This window comes from Nannospalax galili, unplaced genomic scaffold (assembly GCF_000622305.1).
Source record: "Nannospalax galili isolate Female #2095 unplaced genomic scaffold, S.galili_v1.0 scaffold286, whole genome shotgun sequence".
NCBI lineage: Eukaryota > Metazoa > Chordata > Mammalia > Rodentia > Spalacidae > Nannospalax > Nannospalax galili.
The window spans coordinates 14,097,521-14,119,533 of record NW_008359442.1 but is presented as its reverse complement, the minus strand read 5'-3'; the positions used below and the strand labels follow the sequence as shown (position 1 = coordinate 14,119,533).

At 42.3% G+C, this 22,013-nt stretch overlaps 1 protein-coding gene across 3 annotated transcripts in view; it reads left to right on the top strand.

The window, feature by feature from the left end:
• Window positions 1-9,540: 9,540 nt before the first annotated feature.
• Ppm1b (protein phosphatase, Mg2+/Mn2+ dependent 1B) overlaps window positions 9,541-22,013 on the top strand; it is a 70,461-nt gene continuing 57,988 nt past the window's right edge. The window contains exon 1 of one of the 3 annotated variants that reach the window (XM_008823082.3): window positions 9,541-9,932. The gene's annotated coding sequence lies outside the window, so the exon portion shown is untranslated. The remainder of the gene's footprint in view (window positions 9,933-22,013) is intronic. The other 2 variants (XM_008823083.2, XM_008823081.3) reach the window with 2 other exon arrangements.

The window sequence follows — 22,013 nt, the reverse complement described above, 5'->3', positions numbered from 1 at the left end:
CTCTGGCTATTATGCTAGGAGTTTTTACCAGTTCTGCTTAATCCCAGAGACCAAATTTGTCAACTGTGACCTCCACTTTCCCTTTGGCTAGGTCCTGATGAGATATTACCTTCTGAGTCATTGCTTAACTGCTGGGTCTCTGGTATTTGCCAGAAACATGGGGCTTTTATCTACAGGGTGAGAAACCTTTTAAACTAATAGCACTCAAGTTCTGCATTTCTCTTCTACCATGAATTTTTCATTTGTGAGTTTTCTTAAAACATTTTCCTGTGTGCTTGTTCTTAGAAGACTCAACCTGCGACTTGACTTTTGTGTTCATCTTCTTGATGTCTGCCCAGTCCTCACAGTCTACTCAGTTACTTGCAATCAAGACTCAAGTCCAGCTTCAGTAACAGCAGAAAAAGAGCTTTCAGACAAATAAACAGGGAAAGATTGGTTGCAGACATGGAAGGAAAGTAATGGAAAAATAGCACGATGCCTCCTTTAGGTTTTGGAGCAAACCACCATATTGCATGAGCAAATGGTAAGCAAAAGAGTGTTGGCAGAAATGAATAGTTTATTGCAAAAAGAAAACACATAGCAATGTGAATAAATAATGTAAATGAACTTGGGCACAAATGTTAAACTGTTTATATAAATGGCTGTTATTAGAGTTTTGCATTGCCAAGCACATTTAAACATTTTGTAGTTTGCAGACTTTACAGTTGGGCACCATGTGAAAAGTCTGAAACCACCCAGGGTGTTGCAATCATGATCTCAATCACCCCATGGGCACGACACTCACTTGAAAACACAAGGAGGGTCTGGCTCTCGATTAACTAGTTTGGGCCTCCCTGGTTATGTGGATTGCATGCAGGATGGTGATAGCTTGATCAACTTCCTGTCATAGGAGGAAGTGGGATTGGGGTTTAGGGGGACAGCCCAAGCCTTGGGTGGTAGCATTGGGGAAAGGGAAAGCGTTCACCCTCCTTGAAATCTTCCAAATGCAATCCAGTAAATAACTATTCAGCATCTACTGCGGACCTCAAAAAACAAAAGAAGCCCCATAAATGCTGAATTGCAGCTTTCTGTACACAGCGCAGGCACTATCCCACCCAGGGCTTTTTGCTTTTGTTTTGGTACAGAGTCTTGGTAGGTAAATACTCTGGATTCCTTTTCAGAATTGTTCTTAAATACATAAAGTCCTAAGATTACCAAGAAAACCAGTTACTGTACATTAAACAGACCTATGATACAGCAATTCATGTTGATCTTTTTTCGCAGTGCTGCTGCTGAAACCCAGGACCCTGCACATGCTAGGCAAATGCTCTGTCACCGGACCACGTCCCCAGCTCTTTTCTTTTTTATGAACGCATTAAATATAAATATCTAGTGGTGGATCTAACAAATCCCATAATTTCAAATTAGTTGGAACTAAATTCCCAGAAAAAAAAAGAGCCATACCTATATTAAAGATTCTAGAAGGCTGATAGACTAATTGAAACTTGGTCATTGTGGAGAATTGGATTACTCCTGGCTCATAACTGTATTTTCTATAAGAAAGAAAAAAGTTAGGAAAGAGACATTGTTTTAAATTTTGCAAATCTCTTTTGATAGCTGATTTAACAGAAAACACCTGGGTTCTCAGTTCTCATATGAATTTGCATTCATTTATTATAGTAACTTGTGATAGGAAGCCTAGGGTGCTAGACTTGTGTGTAGCATACTTGTGAGGCAGGGAGCATGGAATAGGCAAAGGATGCCTTAGTATTATTGCAAAGACAGTTTTGACCTTGTGTCTCCTCAGGATCCCTCAGACCATTGTTTAAGAATTTTAAAAATTTCCTCTCAATACAACTTTTCTTTGCTGTTCCAACCTGAATGTCCTTTAACTGTAGAAAAAGACCAATTCTATAATTAGAAAGAAATGGTTTAAGAACTCATATGTGTATGTGCTAGATATTTCTTATACCCTCCAGACATCCTACTGCCTTTCCATCTTGCAATGTGATTTTATCAGGATAATATCAAGAGACTCCCTGGTTTATTACTTACTCCACTGTTGTGGCAAAATATCTGACAAAAGCAACTTAAGGAAGTGCTTATTTTGGTTCATAGTTCCAGGGGATTCAGCCCATTGTGGCAGGGAAGGTATGAGGAAAAGGGAAGGGAGGAAACAGGAAGCAACTGGTCACATCGCCTCCATGATCCAGAACCAGTGAGCAATGAACACTGGCACTCAGCTAGCTAGCTTTCTCCTTTTCATGTAGCCTAGGACCTCAGCCCATGGAACTGTGCCACCCATATTTTGGGTGGGTCTTCCCACCTCAATTTACCTAATCTAGATAATCTGTCCTGGACATGCCCAGAGATTTGTCTCCAAGGTTACTCTCTATCCTGTCAAGTTGACAATCAATATAAACCACTATACTAGTCCTTTGGCTTTCAGGTGGTTTGGGCAATGGGTAAGCCTAGCAGGAATACTATAGGTTGGGAAGAGGTGAGCTGAGACACTTGCTGCCCAGCTGAAAGGTTTGTTTTGTCTCTCACCCAAAGATCAGAGTTCTTGTGAAGGAGACCATCTGTACTCACATGCCCTCTCCTCTCCCCTCCCCGCCTCTCTTCTCAGGTCTCATCTTTCCTTTCCTTTCCTTTCCTCTTCTCTCCTTTTTTCCTCTTGTTATTTTTCTTTTTGAACTTGTGATCTTCCTACTTCAGCCTCCCAGGTGCTGGGAAACAGCAGCTGCCACGCCAGGCTATAGAAGCCCCTACTATCCAGAGGTTTCTGTAGTCTCTTCCTCCCCTCATCCTTTCGGACACAAATATTGGTGTGCACCCCTTGAACTAGCTCTAGGGTTGTAGACTTTATGATTGACCTCTACCCTGCCTGTACTTTTAGAAAAAAGTTGTTTATAAAAATCTGATCAAGGGCTGGAGAGATTGCTCAGCATTTAAGAGCACTGGCTGTTCTTGCAGAAGACCCAGCTTCAAATCCCAGCATCCACATGGCAGCTAACAACTGTCCACAACTCTAGTGTCAGGAGATCCGATGACTTCTTTTGTCCTCTGTGGGCATTGCATGACACAGGTGCACTTACATGCATGCAGGCAATATACACATACATACAAAATAATAATAAAATAATATTTTTTTAAATCAGATAAAAAATCCAAATCTGACTGCATTGTTTATTTCCTGATGGACACTAATACACTTGGTGAGAGGATAAATTTTAGTTAAAGCATTAGCTGTAGCATTGGACCCATTTGATTTTAATGGAAGCTAGAAGGCTGAAAGCTTTGCTATCGTAGAGCCTAAGGCCCTCAATGAATTTAGAAAGAGAGGGCTGGGTACAGTGAAAACCAACTGAAGTCTGTAAACGTGTCTTGATTTTGCATCTGCTTGGTTTACTTTCATTTTTATTTTACATAGCTGCAAATGTGTTCATAAATGCCAATGGAGCCAATCTTCTGGTACTGTCACACCATGGTAAGGCCATGGATCATGAGTAGCCCAAGCCAGGGTGGTGCTGGGATGGAACTCATGACCTCAAGAAAGATAAACAGGTACTCTACCACCAAACTACATCCTCAGCCCAAGCCAGTAGTTCTTAAAATGTGGTTTCCAGACTAGAGCACCAGCATCACCTGGGAAATGAAAATTCAACAGCCCCAACTGGGACCTACAGAATTAAAAACTTCAGAAGTGGTGTCTAGTTGTCTAGTCTTAGGGCAAACTTCAGGCAGTTCAGGAACTTGAGAAAGTCTGAGAATCTCTGATCTAAGCAATCCATGACCTAGTATTTCCCAGTCCCTGGCCTGCCTTGCAGCTGGGGGTAGTCATGTGATTTCCTTACCCTGCTTGTCCTGAACCTGGGCTGCTTTACTTGAAGCTGTAGTATGCATCCTGCAGTCTTAGGACAACAAGGTAATTGGTAATTGTAGGGACACCACTTGGGACATCACTGGCCACTTTCAGTCCTTTTGTTATAGGAGAAGATGCCAACTCCCATCCTCTAAGGCTTTTAGCCACTTGTAGTTTTCTGTTGTTCACAAACACATTTTTAACTAATATGGATTGGCTAAAAAAAATTAAAAGACACTTCTCCTTATGATGGCAAAAATTTTAAACATGGATTTAATATTGTAATAAACATTGATAAAAATAAGGCAGGGGACAACTTCTTATGGATCTTTAGGGTAATTTTCTGGCATGTATGGTTCACCTCTTGCTGACTGTCCAGGTACCTAGGCATACATTCCTTAGTCTTAAGTTTTAAGAAAGCGAAGGATGAAAATTTCTAAGAAAATAGAATAACCCACAGGTCAGGTGGCTCTCAGAACTTTCAAGGATGCGGCAAAAGGATAGCTACAAGTTCAAGGCCAGCCTTGGCTATGTAGCGAGTTCCAACCTGAGCTACATAACAAGACCCTGTCTCAAAGGCAGAAGTGCCTTTATATGTTGGGGACCCCTGCTGTTTAGGGTAGCAGTCTCCCCATGTCCGGATAGCCACAAGCCGGCTCAGCGCAAATGGGGCGCCTTCTGCTCTCCTCCCTGACTTACTTTTGAAATGCCCGTCACAGATACATGCCCTCCGGCACAGAAACTACCAGGCTTTAATCAGGCATTATCTGATAGCCTGATAGAAGCCCACCGCCCTATGTAAATGAAGCATTCCAGGAGCACCTATCAGCTAAGGCTTTTTCTACCGTCTCCACACTATAAATAATCCTAGTTTTACCCCAATAAAGCTGGAGCTGGAGCTGAATCACTGAGATCTGAGCTGAGTCACTTGTCTGAAGCTGTAACACTAAATCCTGTGATCCAGTCTCCCCGGGGGGCGCTATCCTTCCATCATCGACTCTCGAAGACCCTGCTTTCGCCGTTTCTCACACCTCCCCTCGTGACCTGGTGGCCAACAGGTCTCGAACTTAGAGGGAGTGCACAGTGGAAAATTGAAATGGAACCTGACCGGGCAGCTGACAGCGGCCCTAGAGCCGCCAGCTCCAGTAGCAGAGACCCTCAGCAATGCGGTGCGCGAAACCCACGCACCCCAGCGGCGGAGAGCCAGAGACCCGAACAGCAGACGCGGCATGCGGGACCGCCGCACTCCAGCGACGTGTGGGAGACCGGCGCCACGCCCAGCAGCTGGTGCCCCGAGACCCCCGCACGCCCATATTATATAGTTCTTTATATACAGAACCTGACTCATTGATAATTGATAAGTATCCACAGAGAGAGATTTCTTTCTTCTTTTCTTTCTTTTTTGAGACAAGGCCTCCTGTAGATCAGTCTGGCTTTATGTGCAGCCACGGATAGCCTTCAACTACTGATCTTCCTGCCTCTACCTCCCAAATGCTGAGATCTCACATGTGTACCACCATACATGGTTTATGTGGTGCCAGGGATGGAACTTGGGGCATGGTGAATGCTAGGCAAGGACTCTACCAACTGAGCTACATACCCATTCTTGGTGAATACTTTTTATTTTTATTTTATCTATATGAGTATATTGCCCGCATGTATGTGAGTGCACCCATGTCATGCAGAGCTGCGGAGGTCAGAAGAGGGCTTTGGATTCCCCTGGAACTGGAGTTAAGGACGGTTCATAGCTGCCGTGTGGGTGCTGGGAATCGAATCCAGGTCATCTGCAAGAGCAGTCAGTGCTCTTAACCACTGAGCCATCTCTCCAGCCCCGGTGAATATTTTTTCAATGAAGAAAAAAAAGTTTTTATCAGTGGAATGTCCAGTTGTTAGTAGTAGAGAGCTAGCCTAGCCATGTGTGAGGACTTCAGCTCAATCCCCAGTACCTCAACCAGAGTGTGAGTGCATGGATCAGTGTACTAAAATCAGGGTGCTTGAAGTCTGACACCAAAGTTCCTCAGAAAGAGCACACAGTGATCTGTAAGTAACAGACACACAAACAGGCAAGCAAATAGATCAAACATTTTTATGTGACATTTCTGAAGATTCCCATTACAACTGAGGTCATATTAGGTACTGTTATGCAGCATTTCATTTACTCTTTGAAATAACTGTGTTTTTGGCAGAACTGGATTATTTGCGCCCAGTTATGGATTTAGGGATCACCCAGATTTGTTGGAAGTTGAGTGGTTATCTGATATTTTGTTACTGTTTTGTTTTGTTTTGTTTTGTTTTGTTTTCTGACAGGGCCGTACTATTTAGTCCTGGTTGGCCTAGAACTTGCTATGGAGACCAGCTTGGCCTTGAACTCACAGAGATCTGCCTGCCTCTCCCTCCCAAGTGCTGGGATTAAAGGCATAAACTACCACACCCAGCAGTTATCTGATATTTCATTTTTTTGTGTGTGCAGGTACAAGTGGGGGCCCAGCTGCATGTTCACAAGTATAGAGGCCAGGGTGTTGTTCCTCCATTAGGCTATGCTGGCTAGCCAGTGAGTGTTGTCTCTGCCTTCCCAGTGGTTGAATTATAATCCCATGCCTCTGCACTCAGTTTTTTACTGTGTAGATGCTGGGGATGTAACTCAGGTCCTAGTGCTTGCAACCTAAGTACTTTACCAATGGAGCCATCTCCCCAGCCCTGATATTTATTCTTCAAAGGTTTGTTTTATGTATGTGTTATGTATATGCACATGTATGCAGGTGCAGAGAGGTCAGAAGTGGGTGTCGGATCCCCTAGAGCTGGAGTTAAAGATGGTTGGGACACACCTGGCATGGGTGCTGGGAACCAAACTCTTTGTCCCTCTGCAAGAGCAGCAAGTGATCTTAACCACTGAACAATCTCTCTAGCCCCTGATGACTTTTTTTTAAAAAGAGCCTCTGAACCACAGCTAACATGGGAAAAATCAGAATGTTTTTCTATCTTACACTTAGTATTTCTATTTTAAATGATACATTGGGGAGAACTTTCCATTACTAGGAGTGTCTAAAGCTCTTTCCCTCTTCTAGAGAAAAATGCAATGATCTTGCTTTCTAGAACCAAGGCTCAGAGCATACCTATTGGGGTCAAGTCATAACACTAGTTAGTTGCAGAGCCTATTATGATGGCACTGAATGTTTGTGACATATGTGTTTGATGATACATATCACTCTTCAAACTTTGTGAATCCTGTTAGGCTTTCTTAATAGGTTAGTATTTTAATCAAGAAACTCACACAACAAAATTAGCCTAAGCTATCTGCTTTGGTCTCTGCTCTGTTGTATTCTTAGCACCTAGAAAATTCAGTGTGTTTTCTATTTTTCGTGATTAAAGAATGAATGGTATGTGTTTATCAGCCAGCCTACATTATTGAACTTTATATCACTTTTAGGGTCAGTCAAAGGATAGTAAGAGGAAACCAAGCAGAGCAAGAAACTACTTGGGCCAGGAGTGGTTGGTGCATTTGGGAGGCAGAGGCAGGTGGATCTCTGTGACTTCAATGTCATCCTGGTCTACAGAGTTCTAGGACAGCCAGTGCTGCATAGTGAGCCAACCCTGTCTAAAAAGAAAAAAGAAAAAGAAAAAGAAAAAGAAACCGCTCCGATGTCTGTCTGTGATTGCTTGGGGTTCTCAAGACCAGGTTCTCCAAAGGTCATTTTTTGATCTTTAGCATGGTTCCATTTAGAGGTGAGGTCCCACACATATAAGATGTACCAGGCAAAGGAGTGTGATTTCAGGAAATACATTCTACAAGTCATTTAAATAATACTTCCTAAGCTGGCAAGATGGCTCAGTAGGTAATGGTGCTTGTCACCAAGCCTGACAACCTGAGTCCTATCCCCAGGACTCACATGATGGGAGAGAATCAATTCATGCAAGTTGTCCTCTGACCTCTGCCCCCACGAAAGCGCACAGGCGCGCACACACACACACACACACACACACACACACACACACACACACACACCTCCCTCATCCCAGTACGATTCCATACTGAGCAAAAAACCGTGTGTGTGTGTGTGTGTGTGTGTGTATTTAAAAGCACCTAAAGGTAAATGCTTAAAAGCCTCTGTCACTCGTTTCATTTGGGGACATTAATCTGGTACACCTTTTTAGCGTAATCTGCTGATAAATGTCCATTTTCTTCATCTGCTTTACAAGAATTCCTGTAATTTATTCTAGAATCATCCCAGTCTTTTGAAGCCTTCCTTAGTAAACCTATCCAGAGGAAATCCTTTATGTCATCACCACCCTTTGCACACGTTTCAGTAATCACCTAAATCATCCGGTCTGGGGCTGCCTGCCTGTTTTACTTTTGTATCTCCAGCTCTACCCATGGTGCCTGGCAAACAGTTGGGGCTCTCTGACATTGAAATGAATGAATGAATGAATGTCAGAGCCTAGACCGGAGTTTTGAAAATCAGTGCTGAGAGACAAAACGCGGAAATGCCAAGGGCCGACTGCCAGGCGGTGAGGATAAAGAAGGAATTAAAAAAAAAACACCTGTAACATCACAAAATCCTCCTGCAGGGATTACTTGTCCCATTTTCTCCAGTGGCTTTAGGGCCTCTTCCGACAAGGACACCCCAATTTCCCGCCCACTCTTTCCCCTGCTGGAGACAGGTCCGGCAGGTATCTCAACCCAGAGGCTCTGATTGGCCAGCGATGATTTCATTGTTCTGGAACATCCGGGCCTTTCCCTCCCGCAACACCTCCCCAGAGTCTTGCCCGCCGTTTCCCACTCCCGCTTGCGCCCCACCCACGGCCCAAGCAAAACAAGCGCCTCTCTCCAGCCGGCTCCGCGTCCTCCGCGCGAACCCTTCACGTCTCCACGCCGGAGAGGCGTTTATCTTCTCCAATGAGGGCCTAGGGGCACTCCGCTGGCCAATCAGGAGCCGACCTTCGCTAATCCCGGGTGGGACTAAGCCCCCACACCTATAAGTGGACTGCGCGTTGGCTCCTTTATGGTGGTCATGAGGCTTAGATGTTACAGGCTAGGGAGCACGGTTCCAGCAGAACCGCAGAATCTTCACACTGTCGAGGTTTGACCCTCTTTAAAGACTAGCCAGTCGCTTTTTCGATACTTCCCCGCCTTTTGCACGTTCATTTAAAAAAAGCCGGCATGACGGACTTGGAAATTGGTTGAGTGACGGACACACAGAAAGCCAATGACCAAAGGTTCAGGCCACTATTCGGACCAATAAGAGAAAGGAACCGCTGGGGCAGGGGCTCTAGGAGGCGGAGGCTAGGTGGGCGTAATTTGACTGACAGAAGGATCTGCCTATGGCTGTTAGGGTGGGCCGGCCCGTGACGTCCGGGAGCTAGTGCACAGCGGAGGCGGGGCTGAAGAAAGTAAATGGTAATGAAGGGTTGGGCCTCGCTCAGTGGGCGGTGTTTGATGGATAGGTGACCTTGCCAATTGAAGGTGGTCAGTGACGCCCAATGGGAAATTAGAGACTCAGAGGCAGGGCCGCGTGGGTGGGGAAAGCTAAGTACCGAGGGCAGCGGGGGAGCCACACTGGGCGGGCGAGCGGAGATTGACAGGCCTTACAGCAAACCAGAAGCCGCCGCCGCGCGCACGGCGTCCCAATGGGCGGACGCCGGGGGCGGAGCCCGAGGAGAGGCGGGGAAAGACGGAGGTGCGGGGAGGGGGTTGCAGAAGGAGCCGAGCTACTGCTGCTCAATGGCGGAAAAGCCGCGGGTGCTCTGACCGCCTAGTCCCCCCTGGCAGTTGCGGGGGAGTTTCCTGCCCGCGCGGCTGGAGTCTCTGTTTTTCAGTGTTCGGTGGCTGGAAGATGCTCCAGAGAGCCGAGGCTGCGGCGGAGGAGGTGGCGGCGGCCGAGTCGGCAGAGGCGCTGGGGTGGAAAGAAGGCGGCAGCGGCGGCGGCGGCGGCGTGAGGGGCCGGGCAGTGTAAACAGCCCGGGCAGAGGCGGTGGCCGAGCCCCCGAGGGCGAAGCGGCGGCGGAGGCCGGGTCGCGCCTCTTGAGGAAGCCGGGGGCGGCTGTGCAGCGGGCGACCCTGTGAGACCTCGCCTCCCTCCTTCGCCTTCAGGTAAGGCCGCTCGGTGCCCAACAGAGTGTGGAACCGCCGGCCGCCCGGCCGAGGCCCCGGAGCGTCCGCGGGGGCGGCGGCCCGGGCCTCTGTTCGCTCGGGCCGCCCAGCCTAGGGCGCCAAGTGCCGGGCCTGGCTCCGGGGTAGGCCGCTGCTGGACGGTCGCCTCCGCTCGCGGTCCAGGCCGGGGGAGCGAGGCGACGGAATGGAGTTTGCCGGATGGCGTGCTGGTCGGCTGCCTCCCCTCCGTTGCTGCGGGCATCTCCCACGCGATCGCCCGGCCACCCCAGGCGGAGGCTCTCCCCTTCCTGCTTCACGGCCGGTTTTGAAACCACCTTTCCTTTCTGCGTCGCCTTCCTCGCCGGTTTCTGCGTCCCGCTTCACTTCCGTGTGAAATCTTTCTTGCTCTTCTGTCTGTGCTTCCTTCCCGGCCTCCTTTCTCCTTAAGCGCTTTAAATCGTTTCCCTTTGCTTCTCTTAACCATTCTCCGGCCTACCGCCTCTGCACCCCATCCCTCCCTCCGCAGCACTGCCCTTTTCGATGTCATTCACAGTGAACTTAATTGAAATAGCTATGAACTCTACCTCAAATCTACTGGAGGCCCATAAAGAGTAGACTGACCAGCATTATGTGGTCGATCACTTTTTTATACTGTAAATTAAAAAGCCTTTAGAGGGGAAAATGTATCATTGAGCGAACACGTGAGTGTGGACTATTTAGTTTTTTAAAAGTTGCATGACCTCTAATATCAGTTTTAGCACCTCTAGGAAGTTTTCCCATCTTATTTGGCACCAAAAAGCCTCCTAAGCATTTGATAGCAACCCAAATTCATCAGTATTCAAGCGCTTCTAAAAATTTGGAAACTTAAAAACAACTAGGAAGCTATTTTGATAAGTCCCAATTAAAGAACTTTTAAACTAGGCCCTACATGTTTAATATATCAAAATAAAGTTGGCAGGAGTCTTGTAAAAGGATTATTAGGGAATTTGAGTTGTCTTCATGTTATGTAGCTATTTTGGGGGGGAAAGAAAACCATTCTTTTTCTGTTAAACGTTCACAGCGACTGTGATGTGAGAATTACTGAGGTTTATTGTGGGATTAACACAGGAACTCTTTATTTGAGCTACTGCATGGATGGAGAAGTGGTAAATTTTTGAGCAAAGACAGTGTAAGTCACAGTATGTTCTGGGAGAAGTGGGAGAAACATGCCGTGGACGCTGCATGTTAATAGATTATTTCATTTACTTTCTCTCTTGTGCAATAGCACAGTTCCCATTGTTGGCCTACTTTTAAGTACAACATTCCTAAATAAATAGGTAGGTTAGTTATTCTGATTATAATAGACTTTCTATAGACTTTAAAAAAGAATACATAGTTGAAATAATACTTAGGTAACTTTTTTCAAAGAAATGTTTTGTAAACCTCTCAAATGGACAGTATGCTGTAATAATAAACTTTAAAAATTTTTACTGTTTATTTACTGAAGTTTTTTTCAGGGTTTTAAAAAAATTGTTTGTTTGTTTGAGACAGAGTCTCAAAATGTAGCTCAAGCTGAAGTTGGACTCACTGTGTAACCCTGACTGGTCCTAAAGCAGTTCCTCTGCCAGACTCCTGGGATTACTGTGTATGCCATTCCTGATTCTCTTTCTCTCTCTATCCACTTGATACTTTCTCTCAACCTCTTTGTTCTTTTCTGTGTGTTTTATGTGTTTGTGTTTCCACACGAATACACATAAAAATAATAAAATATTTAAGTTTTTTTTTTTTAATGTGTGTGTTATGCCTGCATGTGTATAAATGTACCCATGTTGTGCAGTGCCCACAGAGGACAGAAGAGGGCGTTGGATCCCCTGAAACTGGAGTTACAGATGGTTGTTGGCCATGTGGGTGCTGCAATTTGAACCCGGGTCTTCTGTAAGAACAGCCAGTGCTCTTAACTGCTGAGCCCTCTCTCCAGCCCCTCCCTATAGTCTTATAACTGTTTCTACATGGTATTTTGTTGTGCTAGCATGTATAGTATATTTCTATTTGAGCTTTCATACTTCCATAGTATTTCTCCAGTTTCCTACAAATCCCTTGAATTTATTATGGTGATTATTCTCTTAAAAGTGACTAACAGAGCTTTCAACACCTGTATTCTAATACTGGGTACCTGTTTCTAAGAGGACTCTAGGATTAGGTGAGAAAGACTTCTAGTTTCTGTGATGGCCATGTCGATAAACACGTTTATGTTAGTAAGTCACATAGTTACTAAATCCCCTAAAATTATATCATCAAAGGGATAAATAACTGTCTCTAAATAGCTGTGCTTCTATGAACAGCTGATTAATGGGTTGATAAAGTCAGAAAAAGTTGCTGTAGTTGAAAGTTATAATCTTTTCTATAACTTTTTTTTTAAGTCTTTTTGAGACAGGGTCTCCCTGTAGCCTCAGCTGGCCTGGAACTTGCTATGTAGACCAGTCGGGCCTCAAACTCACAGAGATCCACCTGCCTCTGCCTCCCAAGTGCTGGGATTAAAGGCATTGTGCCACCACGCCTGGCATCTTTTCTATAACATTTTTAAAAAGATTTAGTTTTTAATTTTATGTGTATGACTGTTCATCTGCATGTATGTATATGCATCATTGGCATGCCTGATGCCCAGGGATGCCCGAAGAGGGCATTGGATCCCCCTGAAACTGGAGTTATATAGATGGTTGTGAGTTGCTCTGTGGGTGCTGGGAACAAAACTTGGATCCTCTGCAAAACCACTGAGCTCCTGAACATATTTTTTATGGGAATTTTTTAGTTCAGTTGTAATGCTCATTGATTGTTTCTTGTCATGCTTGAAGGCACAGTTTGCCATAATTTCACCAAATGATTATGGAGTGTTATAAAAAAATTATTTGAGAGCCAGGCGTGGTAGCACACACCTGAGCATTTGGAAGGCAGAGGCAGGTGGATCTCTGAGTTTGAAGCCAGCCTGGTCTACATAGCAAGTTCCAGGCCAGCTGGAGCTATAGGGAGACCCTGTCTCAAAAAGACCAAAAAATAAATAAATAAATAAAAAATTTGTGAGCTAATAGTGGAAGGCCCATGTCTTTAAAAGTGGGCTGATAAACATTTATTGTATTGTATTGTTTTGTATTGTATTGTATTGTATTGTATTGTATTGTATTGTATTGATAAACATTTATTGTACTGGGAGTTGAATGTTATTTTTTTCCATTCTCATTGATGTTTGTAACATATTTTATAAATGTGTTATGTTTAACCATTTAAAAGTATATTGTAACATTGCCTAGCATAAAAATATAATTCCAACAATAGTTCTTCTAGCACTCAGGAGCCTGAGACATGTAGTTACAAATTCCAGGCTAGCCTGGGCCACAGAGCAAGACTGTCTGAAAAAAACTATTAGTAAAGTGAACAAAATTAACTTCTTAGAATACATACTTTACATTTTCTGTAAAGTTTGCTTTTGATAAGATATTGCTTTTAAACAAATACTTTATTTTTATTTTGTGTGTATGAGTGTAAATGGCTGCATTGTAGGTAGGTGCATCCCTGTCATGAAATAACCCATGGAGGTCAGAAGAGGGCATTGGATCCCCTGGAACTGGAATTCAGATGGTTGTTAGCTGCCATGTGGGTTCCGGGAATTGAACCAGGGTCCTCCACAAGAGCAGTAGTGCTCTTAACCTCTGAGCCATCTCTCCAGCCCCTATTGCTTTTTTTTTGTAAAAGGAAATTAGTTGAGAAAAAAAAAGTGGTGTCGGACTAGTACACGTTTTTGGAGGGGTATATTTTTTCCACTCCAAATTTTAATAACAGAATTTATCAGTTTAGTGTGTAATTAGTGATAACACAATTTGGGAGAATATCGTATTTGCAGATTTTCATCATCTTGTTCATTTTTTTTTTCTCTCTCTCTGTGTGTGTGTGTGTGTGTGTGTGTGTAGATCAGAGGAGAACCTGCCAGAATTGGTTCCCTTTTCTGCCATGTGGGTCTTGAGGCTCAAATTCAGGTCTTCAGGCTTGGTGGCTGGCACTTTTACCTGCTGAGACATCTCTCTGGCCCTCATCTTTTTCTTTAGCGAATTTTAGAATTAAAATGACCCTGAATGCTGCTGTTTAAAATTTTGTTGTATATATCATGTCAGAATTATATTACGGGGATTAATTAGTTGGAGAGATAAGATTCCTGGAAATTTGGGCAGATCTGAGATACATAATCTGGACTGCTGCCATCTCACTCCTCTGTACTCAGTGAAGGTAAGATAGATTTGGGGACTCTTGGGTTTTGTGAGTCATGCTTGGTGAGTGTAAAACATTATAGCTGATAAAACTTGTCATCAGCTTCTGGCAGTTAATTAGTATAGGCAAAGAAAAAGTTAAAAGAACTTTATAATCTGTATTTTACTTTTTAGACAGGGTCTCATGTATCCCAGACTAGCTTCAAACCTCTGTGTAGCTAGATTAGTTCTGTGTAGTTCACAGACTAACTTACGGTGGCTTGTGATACTTAGAACACAGTTTACCAGTTTAAAACTGTTATGACTTATCAAATAGGTTTTGTATGTGTGTATTTATGTGTATATGTATGTGATACGGGTTGAACCCTGTCCATGCACCTGTGCTCTTGCATTGAGATATATCCCCCTCTCCAAATTACAAAATACTTTATCATTGATTTGCTAGGATTAAAATGGATTCAGTATTTTTTTTTGGAGAATTTTGAAATGTCAAGGACTCCAGAGGCAGTTTTGAGGTCAGCTTGGGTACATAGTGAGCCTCTGTCTCAAAAAAACAAATCATCCAAAAAAAGAGGATCATCAAGAGTGTATTTATTGGCTTTCTGTTGACTTACTTGAGAATTAAAAATCCTGTCTTTAGAAGCCTGACTGCTTGGAAAGCTCTCTTTGTATCTGTGTGCAGGACAAGATCCAGTCATAAAGGCTCTGATTCTTGGAAGCTGTCTGCTGTTGAAGGAGCTTCTTTCACTCTTAGGGATAGAGCCTGTTACTGAGAGAGCTACATGGAGGATAATGTCTCTAGGATTGCTGTGATTTTTGCCTGTTTAGAGTGACCTTCAGTGCAAAATAGATTGCTACAGAAAACTACATTGTATGATAGAAATAAGGGCACTTTTTTTAAAAAGCCCCCCCCCCCCCGGGGGGGGGGGAAAAAGGGAATACCCCCGCCCCTTTTTTTTTTTTTTTTTTAATGAAAACTAAGCGTGTTTAAATTCTCTGGTAAAATCGGATTTGTAATATTAAAAAAAGTGAAACTAGTGGGTGGATTGTGTTTGATAGGAACTTTTTGAGAAGAAGCAGGTTTGACAAAAGGCTATGTAGATGAGTTAAAAGTCTGAAGTCTGGCGGCTGTAATCCCAGCCCAGCGGGAGGCCAAGGCTTATGGCTCTTTGAGTTCAAGGCCAGTTTGGTCTACATAGTGAGTTTCAGGCCAGGTGGGGGTACAGGGAGACCCTGTCTCCAAAAAAAAAAAAAAAAAGTGTGAAGTCTGGTAGCTCTGGCAGCACTGTGGAGTCAGAGGCAGGTGGATCTCTGTGATCAAGACCAACCTGGTCTACACACTGAGTTCCAGGCCAGCTGGGGCTAAAAGGGAGACCCTGTCTCCAAAAAAAAAGTTTGAAGGATTTCCAAGTACTTTTAAGGCTAAGCATAATATCAGTGGGTCTTAAATCTAATAGCATTTATTTTGATAGGTATCAAGCACATTCCAAACATTGAAAAGGGTAGTTAATAGATGTTCTCATGAGTTGTAGAACACAGGAGCTAATCTGTATTACTTAGGGGTGCTTAACCTATCTGGGCAATACATGTCATCCGCACCTCCTCTTCTGACTAAAATACTCAACTCTGAAGTAGGGACCTGGTGTTTCTATTGAGCATAGCCTTTTACGTTTCCTACAAAGAAGAAATAATTTAACTATATAGAATGTATAAGAAATCAACTTTAGATTTGGGGTGCTTTCTTTTAACTTTCATTTGCTCTAGGCTAGAACCTACTGAGATGTAAAAGGTTCACAGTAGTCAAGTATTTAAGATGGAGCCCATCACACATTACTCTTTTGGATTCACTGAGTGCTTTCTCTGTGCAAGGTCCCATTTCAGGCTGAAATGTGAACAAAATAGACAAACACCTGTTCTCATTGTTCTTATGTTCTGATAGCCAACCACTCTTCATTTTACATTACAGCTTGTGTGTGCTTCCCTTATGGCTTTAAAAAAGTTTTGTGAAACATTTGGGATGTATGTGTTTTCTATATGCACTTAAACTCTTTGATTAGAATTTTGCTAGTTTTGTTTGTTGTGACTGTGTTGCTGAGGCTACCATGGAACTCTTGGGCACATATTCTCTGCCTCGGTCTTTCAAGTAGCTGGCACTGCAGGTATGTACTGCTGTGTCTTGCTGAACTTCACTAGTTTTAGGAAAAGGAAAAGAGTTTTTGTGTAATTGGACAAAAATTGTATTTAAGAAGGAAATTAGAGAAAGACATTGATTGCAAATTGAAAAATACCCAAAGAGAGAAAAGCATTCTTTACACTGGCAACTTCAGGTGATTCCATTTACTGTCATACCTTACATAGGTGAATTTCTAGAAAGGAGGATGGGTGAAAAGGTTAGGATAATGTTCGAAAGGAGAACAGTACTTTTAGCAGGTTGAAGGGTGTAGAGGTAGTAGAGCATTTACTAAGCATATGCAGGGCCCTGGGTTCAGTCTTCAGCAACACACACAAAAAATGAATGGCTTGGAAGTATATATAAAATACACATTGTCATCTGTGTTGGCAAAGGACCCTGTTGTGTTTCTGTTCTAACTTGAACAGCTGAATGATTAATGGCTGGCCAATAGTGTCTGGCAAAACTTGCAATGACTTGCAGCTTTTATTTCTGTTCTCTGGTTATTCGATAATTTGGTTAAGTGATGGCTGGTAAAGCCAACTTGTTTTTTTTTGGTTTATTGTGCTCAGATTTCATATTCATCATATATTACCTGTGCTCCCTTGTTTTTCTTGCGTTGTTAATTTCTGCAGAAGGTTGTCCTAGTCCATTTACCTGTGAAGTAGGTGCTTGCTTTCTGCCTTCTGTCCCGTAGCTTGGTAGTTTGGTAAAGGTGTCTTTTCTTGAGGTTACTTAAACATGGCACATTTAAGATAAGCATGGAAAGTCTTTGATCTTTTGTTTTTATTTTGATTCTTGGTGATCTTTTGCTTTCATTTGAGTGAGTCATAGAAAGTCTGATATGATCTTCATTGCTGCCCTGAATCAAGATTAGCTTTTTAAGCAAATCCACTTCTATTTACAGCATAAAAATGAACATTCGTTCCATTTATGACCTAAGAGAGCACTTTAATTTCATTCAGGTAAACCTTCCGATTACTTCTTTTGGGGGTGGGGAGGGGACAGGGATTGTACTGAGGGTCTTGAGCTTGCACTGTAGCACTAAGTGTCATGCCCAATCCTTTATAATTTATTTGATTGGTTAATATTATATAAAACCTTATTAAAACTTTAGTGGTTGATGGGCCCAAACTTATGGAAACTTGAGTTTTAGCTAGTAAGGAATATCTTAAATCAGTTGTAAAGTGTATTAATAAGTTTTAGCTTAATATGTACTACTTTTCAGTCTTGTTTTATAAACAAAGTCTAGTTTGTGAGGGTAATGTAGGTTTGGAAGGATTCGTTGTTGCTTTTAATCTGTGTTGTCAATCCTCTCCTAGATAGGTTTGTGTTTTAGTTGTCTGCTCTTTTTAAATTTATTTTTATTTTATGTGAATGAGTGTATTGCCTGCATGTATGTAAGTATACCCGTGTCGAGCAGTGTCCGTGGAGGCATCAGATTCCCCTGGAACTGGAGTTACAGACGGTTGTTAGCCACCATGTGGGTATTGGGAATCGAACCTGGGGTTCTCTGCAAGAGCAGCCAGTGCTCTTAACCCCTGAGCCATCTCTCCAGCCCCCGTGAATACTGCTTTCCCCCTCCATTATTGTACTTGATTTTAAGGACAAGGTGGTCACCAAGTTTGGATACACATATGGCTGTACAATAGTTCACTAATGTTTTATTACAGGACATTTAAAAATTCCTGTTTTCACACATGATCAATTTACAGAAATGTGTGGTTTTTAATTGGTGTCAGGTAATTTGGCTAAAATAGTTTGGGAGGTGCTTTATAAAAGATTAATTTCAGGAATATACTTGAAAAATGTTTAGAGGGGTTGGCCAAGGAGTAATGATGCTATTGTATCACAGTGTACGTGATACATCTCAACACATACAAGTGATTTTTCCTAATTGTCATACTGCTTTCAGATAATGCTGTAGGAAACTTAGCACTTTATGCTTCTAATTTTATACTAAGTTTAAGAAGCCTTTGGTTTATTTTTTTTCTGAGACAAGATCTCTATAGCTAAGGATAGCCTGAAACTCCTGATCCTCCTGCCTCAGCCTTCCCAGTGCTGGGATTACAGGCCTGAGCCACCAGGCTCGGCTATCTTTTTTATGTTAAATATTCTTAATCCATTTTGTATTTTGTATTTACAGTAAACCTCAATTTGGATTAAGCCCTTTTCAGATTCTTAATAGCCACACGGGGCTCTGTTGGCCACTGTACTAGACATCACAGCTCTGTATTCTTATCTATATTTGGTATTGAGAGCCTCTCCTTTGTCTCTCCCAGAATGATGAAAATGGCTATTTCTTTGTGGCTTTAACTTTATAGTTCCTATCAGGGAATTTGCATTTTTCCTGTTAACTACTGAGAGCCAGTGAACATTCTCATGTTTATAGGCCATGTTTCTTCTTTTGTGTGTTTGCCATTATCATTTGCCTTGTTTTCTACATTCCTGATTATCTTATAGGCATAAATGTGGAAGTACTTGGCAGAATGTATGTGTTATGTGAATTTTTAGGAGTTAAAGAGATGGTACTAATTAAAGATTTTAACTTAAAGATAGTTCTAGCATCCCCAAAATACTTCCATTGAAATGAATGCTTGGAATGATAATACTTGAATGGTTAGGTGGTATTGTGTCGGGGGAAAGGTGATTTCTTTGTCCCTAAACAGTCCTTATATTTCTTTTCTTAACTTGTTTTTAGTCTTGCTCATTCTTCCTCAGCCCCCAAAACCCAAGGAGCCCTGGGAAGAGCTAGGCTGAATGGTTTCTGGTCTAGAGCTAAAGCATTCTCAAAAAGGGTTGTCAGGCTAGACTAATAGGGAATAGGGAGGGCTGCTTTATGTGCATCATCAGGAAACAGACCAGGTGATATGAATTTATTAGTGCCACCCTTTGCAGTAAGTGGTGTAATTGGCTGGGTGTTATAAATGTAAATTACTCAAAGTAAAATTGCTGGAAATAAGGACTGCTGTACTTAATGTTACTTAACAGTAGATGGTAGAGGTTGTTCCAATTCCTTTTAGTTCTCTGCCAGTTTATTATTTCTGAGAATATTAGACTAGTTGAGGATACTTCTTCTTGAAGAAATGTCTTTTAAGTTAATGTGTATTTTATTCATGGACCTGCTAGGTGCCAAGGTCTTAGGTTGGGGGTCAAAGGGCAAGAAGAAGTGGTGAGAGGCTGAGATAGGGTTGGGGGGTGGCATTAAGGAGAAAGTGTTTTTTTATAAATACCTTGAAGGATTTGGTTAGCGAAATGAAAAAATGAGCAGGAAAAGTAGACTTGATGGGAATGAGCAAAATATACTTGAGGGTATAGAGCCAAAGCATGGCATTTAGTCAGAGGCAGAGGCTTCTGACCAACCCAGGCTGGATGTTTTGAATTTAGTGTTTTTTGAGGAGAAGTCATCACGTCTTTCTTGGGACAGTTAGAATATATTTTAAGGAAACCAAACTGAGGGTTGGAGAGCTAGCTCAGCGGTTAAAAGCATTGGCTGCTCTTGCATAGGACCCAGATTTGATTTCCAGTACCCTCTTCTGACCTTGTCAGCATTGTACAACTTGGGTACACTTATCTACATGCAGGCAATACATTCATACACATACAATAAAAATAAGTGAAATATTAAAAAATAAAACAAAACTACAAAGTGGATTAGAGAAAGGGGAGATTGAAGTCCAGTAGACCAGCAGCCAGGAGGTAGGTTCATTAGGAGATGATGTTGAATATTACAATGGTAAAAGGAGAGGAACATTCAACAAGTAACACTAACAATGTGGTGACGTAATGAACAGTGGTTAGATTTATACCAGAAAAATTATGGTTTCCACTCTGGGTTGCAAGAAATATGCTTGTTTTAATACTAATAGGTAGACTGAGATATCAGGTAGTTTGGGTACCAAGGTAAGAATTTTGATTATATTGTATTTGAGGAGATGTAGCTTATCCAAATTTAAACTAAAATTCATCTGAGATGCTGTTGCATTTGTGATAGCTGAAGCAGTATGATTGCAGAATGCAATTTTGTGTTGGAACTTATTGTTTGGGGGTCCCTTCTCCCTCTTTAGCTAAGGAGGCTAAAGGAAAAAGAACAAAATGGAATGAATACAGGTGTGTGTTATAGGTAGTGTGAAGTGCTTGCTGTCTCATGAAGTACCTTATTTCAAGAAGCCTTCCTTTTGGAACCACACTGATAAATACACTAATTCTACCAAGTAGGACATCAGGGTCTAAGTTACCTTCTCAGGAGTATTGGTTGTTTTTTTTTTTTTTTTTTTTTTTTTTTTTTTTTTTTTTGAGACTAGGCCTTTCTGTAGCCCCAGCTGGCCTGGAACTCCTTATGTAGACCAGGCTGACCTTGAACTCAAGAGATCCACGTGCCTCTGCACCCTTGTGATGGGATTAAAGGTGTGTGCCCCCATGCCTAGCTCAGATTGGTGATTTGATACTGAAATGGTTATTTATTCTCTCATGAGAAACAAAATATTCTAGACATGTTGGATATTCTGCATTTGGGTTCTAGAGTAAATTCTTTTGTGGATATTAGGACTATGCTAATGTCCCTCTTCACTAACTGCTTATAAACATAGTACTAAAATGAACCATCAAACCTATACATAAAAATTTCCCCTAAACAACTCATGAAACCTTTGCTTGTCCTGTTTAATTTGCTTTTTCTAAATTGGATCTGTTTTTCTGGGAGGGAAGAAAAGACAGAGCTAGAAGTCAAACTACAAAGGTCTGATTTTCATTATCATTCCTAATTGTAAACTGTTGAGGGAAGGAAGGATGGCTATTTATTCCTGGGCTTAGTGAAATTAAAAAGGTGAGCTCTGTTGTGTTTGAAGTCAATCTTGTATAAAAACAACCAAGCATAAAATCATGGCAAAGTCCAAAGGTGCTCTAGCATTTTTATTTTTTAAGTATAAAAGGGTATAAACAACTATTATGAATAAGCAAGAACTCAAGGTATACCATTCATGAGCAAAATCTCTGAGGAACCTGACTTGAGACAATGACATGAGGACTAAGATGTTAGAGTGAAGAGGGTCCTGCTAGATGGCCACTATAGCCCCTAGCTTTATTCGGTGGTGATGACACAGGGTATACATGTGTACTCATCAAACTGCTTTCTGCCAGTAGTTTTGTCTCTTCTAGAATTTCATGTAAATGAAGTCCTACACTACACATACTCCTTTGTGCCTGATTTCTTTCACTTTGCATGTTTCTAAGGTCTATGCATGCTGTTTTTATCATTCATTTCTGTCTGCTTGTTTCTTTTCCTTTTTGCTTTCATGCCTTTGGGTTTTGTTTTTTGTTTGAGACAGGGTCCGCTGGGTAGCCCTGGCTGACCTGGATCTCTCTATGTAGACCAGGCTGGCCTTGAACTCCCTGCTTCTGCCTCCCAAGTGCTGGGACTAGAGGTGTGTGCTACAATCTTTCGCTGGGTTTTGAAGATACCACAGCAAAGCCTCCAGAAAATAGTTTAAGGCTACAGAACTTGTTAGTTCTTGCATATGTACACTAAAAACTTCATATTTTAAAGTAAAAAACTCCTTTCCTTGCCCATAATTTTTTTGGGGCTAGTGTTACTACAGCCAGAGAGAAGTCATGTTTATATTTGCTGAATGTGAAGTCTTGAGTTTTTTTTTTTTTTTCTTTACATATCTTATGTAT